The sequence below is a fragment of the Artemia sp. Qi Xiang Cuo genome, chromosome 4 (assembly GCF_049724085.1).
Source record: "Artemia sp. Qi Xiang Cuo chromosome 4, ASM4972408v1, whole genome shotgun sequence".
NCBI lineage: Eukaryota > Metazoa > Arthropoda > Branchiopoda > Anostraca > Artemiidae > Artemia > Artemia sp. Qi Xiang Cuo.
This window is the reverse complement of record NC_142797.1, coordinates 76,290,176-76,307,106: the sequence shown is the minus strand read 5'-3', so window position 1 is coordinate 76,307,106 and position 16,931 is coordinate 76,290,176. Positions and strand designations below refer to the sequence as shown.

Here is a 16,931-nt window from a genome sequence, read left to right as displayed (position 1 = left end):
TGTGTAAAAATAATATGATAATAGACAGTGAAATCACCAGAAAAATAAAAAGGGTATTGTCAGAAAATATCACGATGGAATATAAAGATGAATCGATGAAAAACAAAGCAGCAGCAAACGTTACTGCCATTGATCAAACAGTCATTGAACCAAATAATACCAAAGACAAAAAGCATATTGAGCCTGTTGATGAGACACCAGTAAAAATTCTCTATGACTCAAAATGGAATAATGATTATTCTACTGATTACGAACTAAGAGAAGACAATAGCTATAATATCAAGAAAGAACATGGTGAACTATTTTATGGAGCAGATTCCAAATGTCCAAAGTTAATCATTGATATTAATAATGTATCATAATATATTTTTGTATTAATATTCTACATAGCATTATTTCATTAAAAATATATTATGCATTACATTGTTATGTTTTCGTTATTTTTAGAGTACGCTAGCATATCAAACGTTTAGAATGTCTAATAAAATGTCGGAGATGTAAGAAAAGGAATTTGCATACATCTATTGTCAGACACATGGGAACAAATTCTTTCTTGAATTCGCCTCCTGGATAAATGAAAAAAGACATTTCATTCAAGAAATTATGACGAAACTCTAAGTAAGCAACAAACTCTTTCTTGAAGTTACCTCATGGATACACAATGCAGAAATTTCATTTAAGAAATTATCAAAAATTGTAAGTAAGTAACAAATTCTTTCAAAAATATGTTAATACGTTTAAGCAATAAATATCTTTAAGCTTAACCCGTCTTTATTCTTTAGAATAGTTTTAATCATTTCATTAAATTATGAAGAAATTGTAAGTAAGTAACAATAGCTTTCTTGAATTCGCTTCCTGGACACAATACAGATATTTAATTCAAGAAATCATAATAAAATCGCAAGTAAGTAATAAAGTCTTTATTGTTTTCACCTATTGGATACACAATACTGAAATTTCATTCAAAAAATTATGATAGAATTGTAAATAGGTAACACACTCATGTTACCTCATGGACACACAATGCAGAAATTTCATTTAAGGAATTATCAAAAATTTTAAGTAAGTAGCAAATTCTCTTGGATACACAATATAGAAATTTCATTCAAGAAATTATGAAAATATTTGTAAGTAAGCAAAAAACCCTTTATTGATTTCACCTCCTGTATATACAGTACAGATACTTCATTCAAGAAATTATGAAAAAATTTCAATTAGTTAACTTTTTTTTTTCTCTTTATCAAAAAAAATTTTCACTTAGCTAAATGATGTATAAATGTAATTCAAGAAATTATTGAAAAAATTCTCAGTAAGTAACAATTTCTTTCTTGAAGTCAAATCTTGGATAGGCAATACGGACATTTCATACAAGAAATTATGAAAAAAATTGTAACTAAGTACCAAATTCTTTCTTGAATTTACCTGTTGGACAAACAAAACAGACATTTCGTTCAAGAAATTATGACAAAATTCTAAGTAAGTAACAAACTCTTTTTTGTTTTCACAAGTTAGATATACGACGTAGAAATTAAATTCAAGAAATTATGAAAAAATTCTCAGTCTAAGTAGTAAATTCTTTCTTGAATTCACCTGTTGGATAAACAAAAAAAAACATTTCGTTCAAGAAATTATTAGAAAATTCTAAGTAATTAAAAAAATTTATTTTTTTAACTATTTATATATAATACGTATAAATTAATTTAAAGAATTATTTAAAAATTCTCATTCTAAGTTGCTAATTCATTCTTTAATTAACCTTTTTGATAAACAAAAAAAAAACAAAAAATAAAATTCGTTAAATAAAATATGACAAAATTATAAGTAAGTAACAAACTTTATTGTTTTAACTAGTTATATATACAATGTAGAAATTAAATTCATGAAATTATGAAAAAATTCTCAGTAAGTAGCCATTTCTTTCTTGAAGTCAACTCTTGAATACACAATACGGAAATTTCATTCAAGAAATTATGAAAATATTTGTATGTAAGTAACAAACTCTTTATTAGTTTCACCTCTACACAATATGGAAATTTCATTCAAGAAATTATGAAAATATTTGTAAGTAAGTAACAAACTCTTTATTGATTTCACCTCTTGGATATACAGTACAGATACTTCATTCAATAAATTATGAAAAAATCGCACGTAGGTAACTTTTTTTTTCTCTTTATCACGAACAATTTTAACTTAGCTAAATGATGTAGAAATATAATTCAAGAAATTATTGAAAAAATTCTCAGTAAGTAACAATTTCTTTCTTGAAGTCAACTCTTGGATACGTAATACGGAAATTTCATTCAAGAAATTATGAAAAAAATTGTAACTAAGTACCAAATTCTTTCTTGAATTTACCTGTTGGACAAACAAAAAAAGACGTTTCTTTCAAGAAATTATGACAAAATTCTAAGTAAGTAACAAACTCTTTTTTTTTTTCACAAGTTAGATATACGAATTATAAATTAAATTAAATAAATTATTAAAAATTAATCATTATTTTTTTAAAATTCTTTCATTATTTCTCCTTTTGGATAAACAAAAAAAAAACATGGATTAAAAGAACTTATTAGAAAATACTAAGTAAGTAAAAAACTGTATTGTTTTAAATAGGTAGTTATACGAATTCGAAATTAAATAAATGAACATGTTTAAAAATACAAGTCTAAGTAGCAAATTCCTTCTTGAATTCACCTGTTGGATAAACAAAAAAAAAAAGACATTTCGTTCAAGACACTATGACAAAATTCTAAGTAAGTAAAAAACTTTATTGTTTTCACAAGTTAGATATACGATGTAGAAATTAAATTCATGAAATTATGAAAAAATTCTCAGTAAGTAAGCATTTCTTTCTTGAAGTCAACTCTTGGATACACAATACGGAAATTTCATTCAAGAAATTATGAAAATATTTGTATGTAAGTAACAAACTCTTTATTAGTTTCACCTCTTGGACATACAGTACAGATACTTCATTCAAGAAATTTTGAAAAAATCGCAAGTAAGTAGCTTTTTTTTCTCTTTATCACAAACAATTTTCACTTAGCTACGCGATAAAGACATTAAATTCAAGAAATTCTGAAAAAATTAACAGTAAGTAAACATTTCTTTCTTGAAGTCAACTCATGGATACACACAATAAGGAAATTTCATTCAAGAAATTATAAAAAATATTTGTAAGTAAGTAACAAGCTCTTTATTGATTTCACCTCTTGAATATACAGTACAGATACTTCATTCAAGAAACGTGATTAAACACGTTTTGAAACTGCATGCTATTTGTATGCCTTTCCTTGGCACCTTTCCAAACGAGCGGGGATTCCCCACTGGTTCCTACACATTGCAAAAAAGTGAGCAGTACGAAAACTCCACGTTTTCAACCAGACTGGTTTTTTTTAGGGACCAATCAGGAGAGATATGCAAAGTCGAAATAGCTTTATTTCATTTTTTTTTTAAGGTTCATTTAGACGAGGTTACGTGCGCGCACGGTACCTCGTCTAAAGTTTGTTATAAATAGAAAAAAAAGCTACTTACTTGCGATTTTTTCATAATTTCTTGAATGAAGTATATGTACTGCATATCAAAGATGTGAAACTAATAAAGAGTTTTTTACTTACATAAAAATATTTTCATAATTTCTTGAATGAAATTTACCTATTGTGTATCCAAGAGTTGACTTCAATAAAGAAATTGTTACTTACTGAGAATTTTTTAATAATTTAATTAATTTAATTTCTACATCTTATATATAAATAGATAAAAAAATAAATTTTTTTTATTAATTATACTTTTGTCATTATTTATTTAACTAAATGTCTTTTTTTTTTTTTTTGTTTATAAAAAACGTGAAATAAATAAGGAATTTTAGAATTATAATTAGAATTTTTAAAAAATTATTTAATTTAATTTATACGTCGTATATCTAACTCGTGAAAAAAATAAAGTTTGTTACTTACTTAGAATTTTCTCATAATTTCTTGAACGAAATGTTTTTTTTGTTTATCCAACAGGTGAATTAAATAAAGAATTTACTACTTAGTCTGAGAATTTTTTCTTAATTTCATGAATTTAATTTCTACGTAGTATATCTAACTCGTGAAAACAATAAAGAGTTTGTTACTTAATTATAAGTTTGTAATAATTTATTCAACGAAATGTCTTTTTTGTTTGTCAAACATTTGCATTAAAGGAAGAATATGGTACTTAGTTACAATTTTTTCATAATTTCTTGAATTAAATTTACATATTACCTATCCAAGAGTTGACTTCAAGAAAGAAATTGTTACTTACAGAGAATTTTTTCAAAAATTTATTGAATTAAATTTCTACATCATTTAGCTAAGTGAAAATTGTTTTTGATAAAGAGAAAAAAAAGTTACTTACTTACAATTTTTTCATAGTTTCTTGAATGAAGTATCTGTATTGTATATCCAAGAGGTGAAATTAATAAAGAGTTTGTTACTTACTTACAAATATTTTCATAATTTCTTAAATGAAATTTTAAAGATTTTGTTACTTACATACAAATATTTTCATAATTTCTTGAATTAAATTTCCGTATTGTGTATCCAAGAGTTGACTTCAAGAAAGAAATGATTACTTACTGAGAATTTTTTCATAATTTCATGAATTTAATTTCTACATCGTATATCTAACTTGTGAAAACAATAAAGTTTTTTACTTACTAAGAATTTTGTCATTATTTCTTGAACGAAATGTCTTTTTTTTTTTTTTTTCATCCAACAGGTGAATTCAAGAAGGAATTTGCTACTTAGACTGAGAATTTTTCATAATTTCTTGAATTTAATTTCTACGTCGTATATCTAAATAGTGAAAACAAAAAAGTTTTTTAATTAATTATAATTTTATCATAATTTCTTGAACGAAAGGTTTTTTTTTATTTATCCAACAGGTGAATTCAATAAAGAATTTACTACTTAGACTGAGAATTTTTTCATAATTTCTTGAATTTAATTTCTACGTCGTATATCTAACTTGTGAAAAAAATAAAGAGTTTGTTACTTACTTAGAATTTTGTCATAATTTATTGAATGAAATTTCTTTTTTGTTTGTCCAACAGGTAAATTCAAGAAAGAATTTGGTACTTAGTTAAAATTTTTTTCATAATTTTTTGTATGAAATTTCCGTATTGCCTATCCAAGAGTTGACTTCAAGAAAGAAATTGTTACTTACTGAGAATTTTTTCAATAATTTCTTGAATTAAATTTCTACATCATTTAGCTAAGTTAAAATTGTTTGTGATAAAGAGAAAAAAAAGTTACTTACTTGTAATTTTTTCATAATTTTTTGAATGAAGTATCTGTACTGTATATCCAAGAGGTGAAATCAATAAAGAGTTTGTTGCTTACTTACAAATATTTTCATAATTTCTTGAATGAAATTTCCATATTGTGTATCCAAGAGAATTTGCTACTTACTTAATATTTTTGATAATTCCTTAAATGAAATTTCTGCATTGTGTGTCCATGAGGTAACATGAGTGTGTTACCTATTTACAATTCTATCATAATTTTTTGAATGAAATTTCAGTATTGTGTATCAAATAGGTGAAAACAATAAGGACTTTATTACTTACTTGCGATTTTATTATGATTTCTTGAATTAAATATCTGTATTGTGTCCTGGAAGCGAATTCAAGAAAGCTATTGTTACTTACTTACAATTTCTTCATAATTTAATGAAATGAATAAAACTATTCTGAAGAATAAAGACGGGTTAAGCTTAATGATATTTATTGCTTAAACGTATTAACATATTTTTGAAAGAATTTGCTACTTACTTACAATTTTTGATAATTTCTAAATGAAATTTCTTCATTGTGTATCCCTGAGGTAACTTCAGGAAAGAGTTTGTTGCTTACTTAGAGTTTCGTCATAATTTCTTGAATGAAATGTCTTTTTTTATTTATCCAGGAGGCGAATTCAAGAAAGAATTTTTTCCCATGTGTCTGACAATAGATGTATGCAAATTCCTTTTCTTACATCTCAGACAATTTATTAGACATTCTAAACGTTTGATATGCTAGCTTACTCTAAAAATAACGAAAACATAACAATGTAATGCATAATATATTTTTAATGAAATAATGCTATGTAGAATATTAATACAAAAATATATTATGATACATTATTAATATCAATGATTAACTTTGGACATTTTGAATCTGCTCCATAAAATAGGTCACCATGTTCTTTCTTGATATTATAGCTATTGTCTTCTCTTAGTTCGTAATCAGTAGAATAATCATTATTCCATTTTGAGTCATAGACAATTTTTACTGGTGTCTCATCAACAGGCTCAATATGCTTTTTGTCTTTGGTATTATTTGGTTCAATGACTGTTTGATCAATGACAGTAACGTTTGCTGGTGCTTTGTTTTTCATCAATTCATCTTTATATTCCATCATGATATTTCCTGACAATACCTTTTTTATTTTTCTCGTAAATTCGTTTTCTATTATTACATTATTTTACGCAGGTAACAGTTTTGGCACGCAGACACGATTTGGTTTTCGATATTAGTAGAAGAGTATACCTTTCTTTTATTGATCTTCCATTGAATGCTAATACCCGAAAGGTGACGATTGGATATATCAGTAGGTAATGTGTTACCTGCAACGGTAGCAAGGAGTTGTCCTCTATCATCAATGATTATTTTTATGTTGGCATTCTCTTTGAGTGCAATCATCTCTGGAGATCTCAATCTCGCATAACCACCAACATAAGAGTTGAATTTTTTCGGTATTCCAAAGAAATTTAATTCCTTACTGTCTTGACAATGCATGCATATATTTCCAATAGTGCTACCACCTGTACTTGTTTCAAAGTTTAAATACTTCTCTTTGTCAGCATTCAATGCTACAATAACCTTGTTATGTAAACACACTTTATTAAAATGATCCATCTTCACTTTTTTTTTATAGATATTACTTATGTGTTTATCGTTCCACTGATTAAAAAATACTGATTTAATACATGCAATAGATTAGGTAGTGTCAATAACCGATTATAGAATACCAGTGGGAAAGTCACATCGTGTCTCCGACCAATCACAGAGCGCAATTGTTAGAACTGTAATCATATTTTGACATTTTAAGTTCTGTACAAAAAGAAAAAAATAAATAAAGTTGAAAAATTTCGAAGTTTTAAAAAAGTTTGAATTAAACACTTTTAGGATATCGAATGTCTTTACTGAAAAGAGGAAAAATCACACGGAATCCGGCAACTGAGTCTCTCAATCCCCGTAAAGCTCTTTTAAAAGATACAAAAACTACTTATTTAACACAGAAATTTCGTTTTTAATGACCATCAAGTAAGGAAAAATCACACGGAATTAGGCAACTGAGTCTCTCAATCCCCCTAAAGCTCTTTTAAAAGATACAAAAAATACTTATTAAACACAAGAATTTTGTTTTTAATGACCACCAAGTAAAGAAAAAACCCATGGAATTAGGCGACTGAGTCTATCAAACCCAGTAAAGCTCTTTTAAAAGATACAAAAACTACTTATTTAACAAAAAAATTTTTTTTTTAATGACAAACAATTAAATAAAATCACACTGAATTAGGCAACTGAGTCTCTCAATCCCCGTAAAGCTCTTTTAAAAGATACAAAAACTAATTATTTAACAGAAAAATTTCTTTTTTAATTACCATCACGTAAAGAAAAATCACAAGGAATTAGGCGACTGACTCTCTTAATCCCCGTAAAGCTCTTTTAAAAGTTACAAAAACTAATTATTTAAACTAAAAATTTCTTTTTTAATGACCATCAAGTAAGGAAAAATCACACGGAATTAGGCAACTGAGTCTCTCAATCCCCGTAAAGCTCTGTTAAACGATACAAAAACTACATATTTAAAAAAAAAATTTCGTTTTTAATGACCATCAAGTAAAGAAAAATCCCACGGAATTAGGCAACTGGGTCTCTCACTCCCCTTAAAGATCTTTTAAAAGATACAAAAACTAATTATTTAACCCAAAAATTTCGTTTTTAATGACCATCAATTAAAGAAAAATCACACGGAATTAGGCAACTGAGTCTCTCAATCCCCGTAAAGTTCTTTTAAAAGATACAAAAACTACTTATTTAACACAAAAATTTCGTTTTTAATGACCATCAAGTAAAGAAAAATCACACGGAATTAGGCATCTGAGTCTCTCAAACCCCGTAAAGTTCTTTTAAAAGATACAAAAACTACTTATTTAACACAAAGAACCCCCATGTAACTGAACCCCTGTATAACTGAAACCCTGTACAACTGAACCTCCGTGCTAAATTTCATTACGTTTAATATCTAGCCACCAAATGCTCCAAGCCTCAGAAGAAAAAGGGATTTTGAAAACAGGGGGGCCGATTTTTCGAAAAAAAGGGGTACCCCCCGTGCAACTGAATCCCCTTGTAACTGAACCCGTGTATAACCGAAACCCCCCATGCAACTGTATCCCCTTTAACTGAACCCTCGTGCAAGTCACCCCTCTATGCAACCCATCCCCCTCAAAACACTTTTCAGCCATTTCTTTTTAAATTGACAATATTTTTCAAACGTTACTTATGTATTATACAGATCACATCGGCAAGGTAAAGCTAGGTCAAGTCACAATGTTATTCTATCGTTACTTTTCAATTAATCTATTGAATACTTTCTAGCAATGTCTCTTGTAAACGTCAAATCTATTAAGTATCTGAGCTTATTCTTTGTATTGTTGACACAAATGCTCCAAGCCTCAGAAGAAAAAGGGATTTTGAAAACAGGGAGCCCGATTTTCGAAAAAAGGGATACCCCCGTGCAGCTGAATCCCCTTGTAACTGAACCCGTGTATAACCGAAACCCCCCGTGCAACTGTATCCCCTTTAACTGAACCCTCGTGCAAGTCACCCCTCTATGCAACCCATCCCCATCAAAACATTTTTCTGCCTTTTCTTTTTAAATTTACAATATTTTTCAAACGTTACTTATGTATTATACAGATCACATCGGGCGAGGTAAAGCTAGGTCAAGTCACAATGTCATTCTATCGTTACTTTTCAATTAAGCTATTGAATACTTTCTAGCAATGTCTCTTGTAAACGTCAAATCTATTAAGTATCTGAGCTTATTCTTTGTATTGTTGACACAAATGCTCCAAGCCTCAGAAGAAAAAGGGATTTTGAAAACAGGGAGCCCGATTTTCGAAAAAAAGGGAGACCCCCCGTGCAACTGAATCCCCTTGTAACTGAACCCGTGTATAACCGAAACCCCCCGTGCAACTGTATCCCCTTTAACTGAACCCTCGTGCAAGTCACCCCTCTATGCAACCCATCCCGCTCAAAACACTTTTCAGCCATTTCTTTTTAAATTGACAATATTTTTCAAACGTTACTTATGTATCATACAGACCACATCGGCGAGGTAAAGCTAGGTCAAGTCACAATGTCAAACCTTCGCAATACCTTTACGCAAATATCTTTTCGCAAAAAAAAAATTCGCAAATCTCGTAAACTAAAAAAGTAATTACCCTTTTCAAATGCATTAGTCCTTCTATTAATGAACCCATGAAACGAAACCAGTCTTATAGCATCACACACATCGGTTTTTGGTTTAGCACTAAAAAAAGACATTGAACTTTGAAATTACGCAAATCCTCTTGACAAAGTGTGATGACTAGTAGATTGAACTTTTGAAATTGCGCCATTCCCTGGCAAAGAGTGTAATGACCTGCAAAATTAACAGAAAAAAACTGTTTGTACGGGGGCGCAAGCAAAATAGTACCTTGGTATATACTAATGTAATTGTCATATTCCTTATATGAGCATTGAACCAAGCTTTGACATAAATTTTAAGAAGAAAAACATATGGCAAGCAAAGAAGTTTTTTCTTCTTCAGATATCTTAAATTGATGGCAAAAAATGAACATTTTAAAGCAGTAAATAGCCTTTGCCACCCACATAGCGAGATGAATGGCTCATGGAGTTCTAAAACCCACAACATTGCCGTCTAAAGATCCAATAAATGCCAGAGCCTACTGCAATAGCTTCTTATAGTCATCCCTTTGATGGCTCTGAGTTAATTTGGTTTCGAATTCAGCAGTAACATTTGTAATTACCTCTAGAGTTAGCTCCTTTTATACTAGAATGTCAGTGATACCTGTCTCGAATTTCCCTTTGTCTATCTTGGGTGACGCAGTGAGGAATGACTTAAAAATGTATGGATGAGGCCCAGTAGTTGATCAAATTTTTGTGTCGAATACGCCTCTTAACAGAATATTCATGATATGATGGCGACATGCTAGGTATAACAACTGCAACACTTTAACCGCAATCTGTAAATGCTCATCGGCCCACTCAAAAATGTCAATCCCCTTCAGTGTAACAGGATATTGCCCTTTTAAACAATTAAAATCTACTTTAGGAAATTTTGTCCTTTCCGCGCCCCAATTAACTGCCAAACCGTCCAAATATGTCTTACTAGCATCGTTTTGCGAGGGTTTTTCACCCATCCCATCAGAAGAAAACATCTTCTAAGTTACGCAAGTCCAGATGAAGCGTTTGTATCTTCGTTTGCAGATAACACTCGGGCGAAACACCTGTACTTGCATTTATAAAATTATCTTAAGTGTAAGGAAGCTTTAATGCTGTCACTGCCCTCCACCTCCCGCATATGATTTTCGAGATGTGCCTGAATCTTGCTGACATAGGAGTGTGGTTTTTCCATTGGATTCGTTTAGATAATAACACTTGCAAGGGAGTTGAATTTTTCTTTGAACACAGCCCTATAGACATGAATGTTGCATAAAGTGGTATCTGCTAAACACAATTTTGGTAATACTGGAGGTGAACTGGCACCACTTGGCTCCCCTATATCACTTTGCGATGCGTTCACTGTCTTGAATTCACTCACTGGCAACTGATCTGCCATTCTTAGTCTATATCAAGGTCGAGACCCCGCACAAAACTGTTTAAATAAAAAACAGCAGGAGCTACACTAGCCTAACTCACCCCCACACTCGAACCCCCTTGCGTTCACTACTCTCCGGGACCTCTTGCATGTTCATAACTGATTAAATATCCTCATAGCAGTTGTCCCTTGAGATGAGGGTATGTGAACTTAGAAGAAAAATGAGAGCATATTAGCTCACTAGAACACTTTACCATATGAAAAAGAGAATAGTTAAGAATGTGTATAGAAGTCGTAGACACTATACTACTCATTGGAATGCATCATTGTATTATGAGACTTAAAAGGGTCCTCTGGCCCTCGATACTGTAGCCTCCTTACAATTGACCATATGTGCAGGCTTACATTGGACCATACTATTTGTATAAATGAAACAAAACCTCCTTTGGATGCATAATGTTTTTTAAAAAAGTCATGGAAAACTTACCGAGAGGGTAATTACATCATGCATATCCTAAACCCTTGCAGGTATTTCATGTGCCTCGTCTGCAGCTGCAGCATCCAGAAGCTCACTAAGGAGAGTGCCGATTAATTGGTCGAAATGGGTCTGGAAAAAAAGAATTTTCCTCTTAGGTATGGAAAGCAGATGGAGCTAACCTGGATGGGATCCTTCATTACCAGGGGGGGGGGCAGATGGAGTCCCTCCCCCAAAAAATATATTTTGAAAGTGTAGTAGCATATATCCATAAGGAGGAAAGGTTTCTCACGGGATCTGTTCTTCTGTTAAGCCTTTATTAGCTTAAAAGAATTTAGATTTAGAATATAAATGATAGCTTTATTAGGTTGAAAGGAATGTAATATGTTTTAGATATCTCTTGGGAGCGATGGAGGTCCTTAAAACTAATGGGGGCCGGCATATAACCTGAAGCTTCAATATTCTAGCAAAAAGTAAAAACGATTGATAATAACTAACAAGTAAGCACTTAAAAGAACGGATTAGTTTTAGAATAAAAACTCTCTCCTTAGCCTGAAAAGGTGAAAGTAGATTGAAAAAAAAAAACTTATTTTTAGATATTTCTGAAGTAGGGGCGTCTTTAAAACTAAGAGGGGTCTGCATATAACCTGAAACTTCAATATTCTAACAAATAAGAAAAACACTGAAATGTCAAAACTATTCATAAAACTAAAGGTACAGCACTTAAAAGCATGGATTTGTTTTAGAATGGAAACTTTCTCCATAACCTGAAAAGACAAAAGTTAACAAGAAATTGCCGAAAAACATCACTATTAGGTTGAAAAAAGTCCCTTCATAACCTGAAAGAGGCGAAACTATTGATAAAACTAACAAAAAGCCTGGAAAACTTTTAATATCCTAAAAGCAGTTTTATCGCCAACTTAAAACAATAGCAAAAACATACCTTTATTGGGCTCCCTGTTGTAAACTAAAAAAATTGGATCGAAAATGAAAAGAATGGATTAGAACAGCAATATACATTAGCTAGAAAAATAAATTTACTTACTTCTTCAAATTCTGCCGACGCTTGACGGGAGACTTGTAAAGAGGGTCCAGGTAAAACATAATGGAGGGCTGCGACTTCACCTTGGTCAGAAAGAGCAGCGACTTGATTTGGAGCGGGGCACGCCATCGTGTAAGCAGCCACCCACTCTCTTTTTAATCTCCTGGTAGGTGGGGCAGCGGTTTCACGGCCTTGTGTAGGTGGGGCAGTGGCTTGTGTGACAGCTCCATTGGCAGGGGGTTGCATAGGTCTCACAGCTTGCGAAGAGGGTTTGGTCCTGGATGCCCCAGGATATTTAATTACTGAAGGTCTTGCGGATTGCACACGGGGTTGCTTCGTCTACCGTAGCTCTCTTACTTGGAGGGGGAAGGGCGGGGAATTCCTAGAAACGAAAACATGATTTAGTATAAATTATATGTAATAGCCCTACCCGTCTTAACGGGAGGGGGGTCCCATACACGGGGATCGTGTAATGATACAGGGTTAAAGATGTTCTAGTTAGGAGTCAAACTTGATCCCCGCCTGGATACAATCCTGCATGAGAAGAATTTACCAAGGTTGAATGTGTGGATAAATAAGCCATTTTCACTTATCATTGTTGAAATATCTCAATTCATTGTCAACTTCACATGCAGGTATTTTACGCTTAAAGGAGAAGCTTAAAAACGAGCATTATTCCACCGTCTGATGCTAAAAAGCGCAATTCCAGGCCAATAATTCAAAATCCAGATCGCAATTGAGAATCCAGGGCTTCGAACTTATTTATTCAAATGGCTATAAAATAGATTTGGTAAGCACCTAAAATACCTTCTCAGGGCAAGCAAGAAGACCCTTTTCCAATATGGCAAAAGTAGCTAAACTAGAATTGTTTGACAAATATGTTAGAGAAAAAACTGGACATTCACTAGACTTTTTTCTCTAGGCCTAGGATGGGAATAAATGTTTTATTACGCACCGCATGCTCCTGTTAGAGCCCCTCCTTACACGCAATTTCAAACCCTAAAAAAAACAATCGTATAAAAAATGGTTCATCCCATCTCGCTAATTAAAAGATTTATTGCGTCAATTTTGCGTAAAATCAATGCTGGAAATACCACCCTGTTTTTCCATTTTAATTCTGATAAAACCGACAATAAATAAACCGCGAAGTTACAACTAGGGAGGGGGACACATTATTCATTGCTTTGTGAGTCCGTCCCCTTTAGTTAATAAGTTACATTTCATGTAAAGAAGCAGTTTGTTTAACCTTAGTGTGCTCATGTTAGAAGTGCTCTCCTTACACTGAATTTCTAAGTCTTCCCAAATAAACACACACTAATCTTGAATAAAAAGGGTTCATCTCCTTAGATTTGTTGTCAACAAACCTTGTAAAATTAGACCCTAGAAATAGCGGTGTTATTCACAACAGATGTTTGCAAATTTTAGACAAAAGGGAGCGCGATAGATTTGATGGATTCTGTTCCTTGGTTTTAAAAAGGCGCAAGGGAAAATGAGAGCTTTCCCAGAAAAAGATTAAATTCTTTTGAAAAGATTAATTATGATCAATTTGGAGAGTGGGAATTGGGGGCTATATGGTATATAGGGGATAAAACGAGCAGTAAAATGAGTTTAAACAATATAATGTTTGAGTGGAGGGGGCAATGGGGCTTGGAGGAGGGGAGTTAGGAAATACTAGATAAAAGAGACTCACCTTTTGATAACTAGAATTATCCATTATTTCTTATGAGAGTTCTATCATAGGCAGCACAATAGCTTTTTCTAAGTAAAGAACGATGTTGGCACAATGTATTATTTTTTCCCTTTAGACTAGGGCACTTCGTATCGAGGGAGTTGTCGTAAAAACTTCGGAAAGGGTTCATTCGATGGGAAATTGGAATGGCTGGTGCCCTTTTTAATAGCTGAAAGTGATTGGAAGGCAAGTAACACCCCTTTTAGGCCCACTATTTCCACAAACACATTCAACCAAAATTTTGAGATAGCCGTTTTGTTCAACGTAGTTGATTTCCAGATGGAAAATATTTTTTTGAGGTGGACATCCCCCCCCAATGGCCCTCAGAGCAGGGGTTGTAATTTATGCCCTGGGGGCTTATAAGGTTTTTAATGAAAAATTTGTCGTAGAAACTTCAGCAAGGGCTCATTCGATTGGAAATTCAAAGGACTAGTGGCCTTTTTAATAGTCGAAAGTAATTGGATGGCAACTATCCCCCCTCTCACGCCACCCGTTTCCCCAAACACAGCCATTGAAAATTTTGAGATGGACATTTCGTTCAAAGTAGTTGAGAAATCCTGAAATTATGTCTTTGAGGCTGACACTTCCCCACAACCCTTAGGGCAAGTGTTATAAGTTATGCCCTGGGGGCTTATAAAGTTTTATAGATAATGTTGTCTTAAAAACTTCCAAAATGGTTCACTCGATTGGAAATTGAAAGGGCTAGTGCTTTTTTAATAGTTGAAAGCAATTGGAGGGCAAATAAACCCCCTTTCAAGCCCACCATTTCCCCAAACACATCCAATCAAAATTTTGAGACAGACATTTTGTTCAACGTAGTTAAAAGGTCTGGAAATTATGTCTTTGAGGATGATAACCCGCTCTGAGCCCTCAGGGCATGGTTTGTTAATTATGCCCTTGGGGCATATAAGGTTTTTATAGATAGTATTGTCATAGAAACTTTAACAAAAACTCATTTGATTGGAAATTGAAAGGGCTAATGCCCTTTTTAATTGGCAAAAGTTATTGGAGAGTAACTAATGCCAACCAATTCCCGAAACACATCCAATCGAAATTTCGAGATTGGCATTTTGTTCAAAGTAGTTGAAAGTTTTTGAAATTAGGTCTTTGAGGATGAGCTCCCCCCCCCACAGACTTCAAAGCTTTCGTTGTAAGTTGTGCCCTGGGGGCATATAAGGTTTTAATAGAAAATATTGTCTTAAGAATTTCAAAAAGAACGCATTCAAATTGAAATTAAAGGGCTAGTGCCCGTTTTAATAGTCGACAGTGATTGGAAGGCAATTACCCTCCTCTCAGGCCCACCATTTTCCCAAACACATCCCATCAAAATCTTTAGATAGCCATTTTGTTCAACGTAATGGAAAAGTCCAGAAATGATGTCTTTGAGGATGACGCTCCCCTCACAGCCCTCAAGGCAAGGGTTGTAAGTTATACCCTGGGGGCATATAAGGTTTTATACATATAAGTTATACATATAAGGTTTTATAGGAATCTATGTCGTAGGAACTTCAAATATGGCTCATTCGATTGGAAATTGAAAGGGCTAGGGTCATTTTTAATTGTTGAAAGTGATTGAAGGGAAACTAACCACCTCTCACGCCCACCATTTTCCAAAACACATCCAGTCAAAATTTTAAGATAGCCATTAGGTTCAACGTAGTTGAAAGTTCTGGAAATTAGGTCTTTTAGAATGAAACCCTCCCCCACAGCCCTCAGGGCAGGGATTGTAAGTTATGCCTTTGGGGCATATAAGGTTCTTATAAAAAGCGTTGTCGCATAATCTTCAAAAAGAGCTCATTCGGTTGGAAATAAAGAGAGCTAGGGCTCTTATTAATATTCAAAAGCCAGTGGGGGGTAAATAACCCCCCCCCCCCCTCACGCCCATCATTTCCAAAAACACTTCCGATCAACATGTCCATATAGCCATTTAGTTGAAGGTAGTTGAAGGGTCCGAAAAATTATGTCTTTGAGTATGACCATCCCCCCCTCCCACATCCCTCAGTGCTAATGTTATAAATTATGCCCTAGGGGCATAAAAGGTTTTTTATAGAAAGCGTTGTCGAAAACTTCAGATAGGGCCGTTTTTCAAATTGAGACGCCTATTGCCCCTTTTAATAGTCGAAAGTAATTGGAGGGAGAATCACATCCCACACCCATCCTTTCCCAAACATTTCTGATAAACATTTTGATATATCCATGTTGTTCAAAGTAGTTGAAAGGTATGGGAAATTGAGGATGACACCCACTCCCCGATAGAGCTTTTAGAAAGTTTCCCCGAACACCACCATTTCCCCAAACACATTCAATCAAAATTTTGAGACAGCCATTTTGTTCAACGCAGATGATTTCCAAATGGAAATTATGTTTTTGAGGAGGACACTCCCCCCCCACAGCCCTCAGGGCAAGGGTTGTAATTTATGCCCTGGAGGCATATAAGGTTTTTACAGAAAATATTTTCGTGGAAACTTCAAAAAGGGTTCCTTCGATTGGAAATTCAGAGGGCTAGTGGTCCTTTTATATTCCAAAGTGATTGGGGACAGCTAAGCCCCCTATCAAGCCCACCATTTTCCCAAACACATCCAATAAAAGTTTTGAGATGGCCATTCTGTTCAACATAGTTGAAAGTTCTTGGAATTAGGTCTTTGAGTATAAAAATCCCTAACACCCCTCAGGGCAAGGGTTGTACGTTATGCCATTGGGTCATATAAGGTTTTTATAGAAAGCGTTGTCGTAGAAACTTCAAAAAGGGCTCATCACATTAGAAATTGAAAGGGCTAGTGTCCTTTTTAA

The 16,931-nt window shown here is 32.9% G+C and overlaps 1 protein-coding gene and 1 long non-coding RNA gene across 5 annotated transcripts in view; one reads left to right on the top strand and one right to left on the bottom strand.

Annotated features, from left to right (window-relative positions):
• The window catches only part of LOC148953445 (uncharacterized), a 314,181-nt gene that overhangs the window by 134,435 nt on the left and 162,815 nt on the right, over positions 1-16,931 (top strand). The gene's annotated exons all lie outside the window — the stretch shown is intronic.
• The window catches only part of LOC148953446 (uncharacterized), a 179,007-nt gene that overhangs the window by 76,661 nt on the left and 85,415 nt on the right, over positions 1-16,931 (bottom strand). For both annotated transcript variants that reach the window (XR_016141714.1, XR_016141715.1), the window contains one exon: positions 11,383-11,502. This is a non-coding gene — a long non-coding RNA (uncharacterized LOC148953446). The remainder of the gene's footprint in view (positions 1-11,382; positions 11,503-16,931) is intronic.